Consider the following 3,995-nt stretch of genomic DNA (forward strand, 5'->3'; position numbering starts at 1 on the left):
GGGGTGGCTAGGTGGTACAGTGGATAGAGCACTGGCCCTGGAGTCAGGAGTACTTGAGTTCAAATCCAACCTCAGACATTTAATAATCCTAGCTGTGTGGCCTTGGGCAAGCCACTTAACACCATTGCCTTGCAAAAAAAAATTTTAAAAAAGGAGAGAAAGGGAAATGGAAGCAATGAGGGTAGATAACTTTTTCTACAAGTTTGGTTTTAAAGTAGAAGAGCCACATAATAGTTTGGGGATTATAAACTCTAGTGAGGACTTTTTAAGGAGAGACCTGGGCATATTTTTAGGCAACAGGAAAAGAATCAGCAGTTAGGGGAAAGACTGAAGAAAGATCAGAGTTGATGGGATGGGAGGGAATGATTGTTATCACCAGTCCACTGGATAGGACAGTTTCCAGAGTACACATAGAGGGACCTAGACAAAGGAGAAAGACCATCTCTTTTTCAGAATCTGGACAAAAGGAAAGCAAATAAGGATGGTGGTTGATGACTTCTATTTTCTCATTTCTACTGAAAGAGTTGGGTAGGTGTGGTGTAGGAGACTTGAGGAGAGAAGGGTTTCCAACAGTTGCTGTAGGGAGTGAAATTTTTTTTGTAAACTTGGTCTGATTTCAGGCCAATCTGATGATTCACATCTGGATTGGAGAGAATTGAGATATTTTGTTCACTATCTGACATTTAATCAAAGAAGAATGAGGAAGAAGAAGAGGAAAAAGGAGGAGGAGGATGTTGTTGTTGTTGTTGTTAGTAATAGAAGTTTATTTAGTAGTAGACTAGAAAGTGTGTCCATAAAAGATACAACCTTGGATGCCACTTTACCCCTTATCATGTCTCCATACAGAAATTTCTCTGATCATAACATTCTGTTGACACTTGAGGCAAGAATACATCGATAATGTTGTATCTTAAGAATCCTGATAGAAGTCATACAAGAAAAGATAACAGCCTATATTGGAGATGCCATGTCTGTGATGAGGGGGTGGGGGTGGGAGGGAGTCAAGTTTACTTGAGTACCAGAACAAGAGCTTCAGGGGAAGAAGTCTGAGGTGAAAGGATGGAAATTACAGAGGGCACAACAGAAGGAACCTGTAAAACTGAACTGGGACATGGAAGGGGGCAGGGATAAAGGAGAGGAGATAAGAAAACTGGAAGTGGTGGAAGAAGGAGCATGGTTTTTGTTTAAGCAGCCTGGCTCAGAACCTCTTTTACTGGAATTAGGAGAGTAAAAGGTGGAACTTTTGTTTGAGGCATCACAACATTACCACATCACCACATTAGGCAACTGTTAAGATGGCAGAATAATAAGATGCAAAAGATGTCAATTCTGCCCCATTCCCCTCAGTGATGTAATTATTGCTCAGCTTATTACCCATACCATTCTATTTGCTCCTAAAAGAGGAGAGGGCAATTAAAAATTAGCTATAAGGTTATAAACATTTATATAGTTCCTGCTAGATGGCAGGCACAGGTACTTTTTTACAATTATTACATCATTTGATCCTCATCCTGGAAGTTAAGTGTTATATCCATTTTACAGTTGGAGAAACTAAGGGATACAACTAGATCCCTAGGAATCCCCAGCTCTACTCTCACTACTGAACCTTATCAAAATCTCCCACTTCATACACTACCCTTCAGCAGAGCTCCAGTGTATTCAGTCTTGCTTCATCTATCCCCTCTAACACTCCCATCCTGAATGAGAAAATGATTAACATATTAAAAATATTATAACTCAGTTAAGAAACTGTCATTAAGAAATGCACAGTTCAGAAGAACATAATTATGTTTCTAACCTAGAACTATAACTGATAGCTGCACAAGGACCAGGAAATCCTCCCTTTCCTGATGAGAACTGATACTTGTAGTCCTGAACTGAATTCATTACTGGGGGAGGCTACCCCTTCACATACACATCTCATTAGACCCCTACTACAATGTTCTGAAATAATTTTAAATAGGGTTTTCCTCAAAAGGGGAACATAAAGAATATTAAGGTATAAGATGAATCAGGTAAAGGACAGGTCATTTACTCCTACATAGAAAGCAATCATAATAACCATTTAGAAGAATCATTTTTAGTATTATAGAATAATTAGTACAAATTTCACTACTTATAACTAGTGTTAAATTCTGCTAAGAAGCTGATTTATGTCATCATGACATAAAATAATTGCATACTTCTGCTATTTATCAGCTTTTGCTTCTCTCCAAAGTTATAAATGATCTCTTAATTGCCAAATCTAATGAACTTCCATCAGACCTCATCCTCTTTCTCTCAGCCTTTGACATTGTCATCATTCTCTAGATATTTTCTCACTAGGATTTCATGATACTGCTCTATCATATTCTTCTACCTACCATACCATTCTTTATCTTCTTTGGTGGATCTTTATTAAGATCAAGCATATTAATTGTGAGCATCCCTTTAAGGCTCTACCCTAGGCCCCTCTTTTATTTGGTCCATACACTAACTTGGTGATTTCATCAGCTTCCATATATTCAACATTATCTATATGCAGATGATTTCAACATTTATTTGTTCAGCCCCAATCTCGTTTGCCCTCCAGTCCCACATCTCCACCTGTCTATTTGATATCTCAAACTGGATATTGTATAGATATCTGAAACTCAATAGATCCAAAACTGAACTCATCTTTCTTCCCAAATCCTCCTCTCTTCCTAAATTCTTTAATACTGTTGAAGGTACTAGTATCCTTCTAACTGACCATATCCTCATATCCTAACTGTTGTCAACTCCTATCTTTTCTATCATCTCAATGTCTCTTTATAGGTCCATTCCCTTCTCTGACATATCCCCGACCCAAGACCAAGCCCTCAACACTTCATATCTGGACTACTGCAGTAACCTGATGGTTGCCTTTCTTCCCTCAAGCCTCTTCCCACTTCAGTCCATCTTCCCAGTCAGCTCCAGTGGATATTCTTAAAGCACAAATATGACTATGCCCCTCTCCTATTTCAATACATATTGGCTTCTTATTGCATCTAACAACTTAAAACTTTATAAAATCCTTTGGCTTTTAAAAATCAAAGCTGAGGGGCGGCTAGGTGGCACAGTGGATAAAGCACCAGCCCTGGAGTCAGGAGTACCTGGGTTCAAATCCGGTCTCAGACACTTATTAATTATCTAGCTGTGTGGCCACTTAACCCCATTTGCCTTGCAAAGACCTAAAAAAAAAAGTCGAAGTTTTTGAGTCAAAGCTTCCTGGTGAGCATTTGTACCTTTTCTGACAGTGTTTATGAGCAGGATTGTCTAGAATGATGGAGGAAAAAAACTTTGGTGTGGTCCCAGTACCCTGGGCAGTGGTGGGTGTTGGACCAGGCAACTAGGCAGTGCTGAATCAATAGACAACTGGAGGCCCAGGAGAATGACAACTTCCAGGACGACCCCCATGTACGCAAGAGGTTGCCACAGTTCAATGATCATGCCGACACTGGAAAGAAGAAAAAGAAAACTAGAGGTGATCATTTTAAACTTTGTTTTCATAAGAACTTCCAAGCTCTTCAGGAAGAGCAGAATTTAAGTGTGACAGAAGGCCCTAACCATTTCACAGCCTGTGCAGGGCCCTCTACCAGGCCCCAGCATATATTCTGTGCAGTATGTGACTGTTCTCCTTATACTTGTGTCAGCTGTGGAGCTAGATACTGTGCTGTCAGCTGCCTTTGCACACTCCAAGAGACTCGGTATTTGAAGTGGACTGTGTAAGTCTGGAACCTTTCCCCAAGGAAAGAAAACCTTTGCCTTGCTCTCTCCCAGAAAGAAATGATGAAGCTGTTGGGACATTACAGCTTCCTAGATAGGACTGTTCCTCAATCTCTGTTTCTTTTCTTTTTTTTCTTCTTAATATTTTTAAATTTGTCAAACTGTACTCAACAGATATCATCAAAATCACCATTTCCAAATATATAGAAGTCACAAAATATGATTATACATAAAATTCTTACATACAGCTTGCATTCTTTAAAGGATAC

The 3,995-nt window shown here is 39.3% G+C and overlaps 1 pseudogene; it reads left to right on the forward strand.

Moving 5' to 3' along the window:
- Window positions 1–1,111: 1,111 nt before the first annotated feature.
- Window positions 1,112–3,729, forward strand: LOC141522895 (zinc finger HIT domain-containing protein 1 pseudogene; annotated as a pseudogene).
- Window positions 3,730–3,995: the final 266 nt, after the last annotated feature.

Source organism: Macrotis lagotis, chromosome 4 (assembly GCF_037893015.1).
Source record: "Macrotis lagotis isolate mMagLag1 chromosome 4, bilby.v1.9.chrom.fasta, whole genome shotgun sequence".
Classification (NCBI taxonomy): Eukaryota; Metazoa; Chordata; class Mammalia; order Peramelemorphia; family Peramelidae; genus Macrotis; species Macrotis lagotis.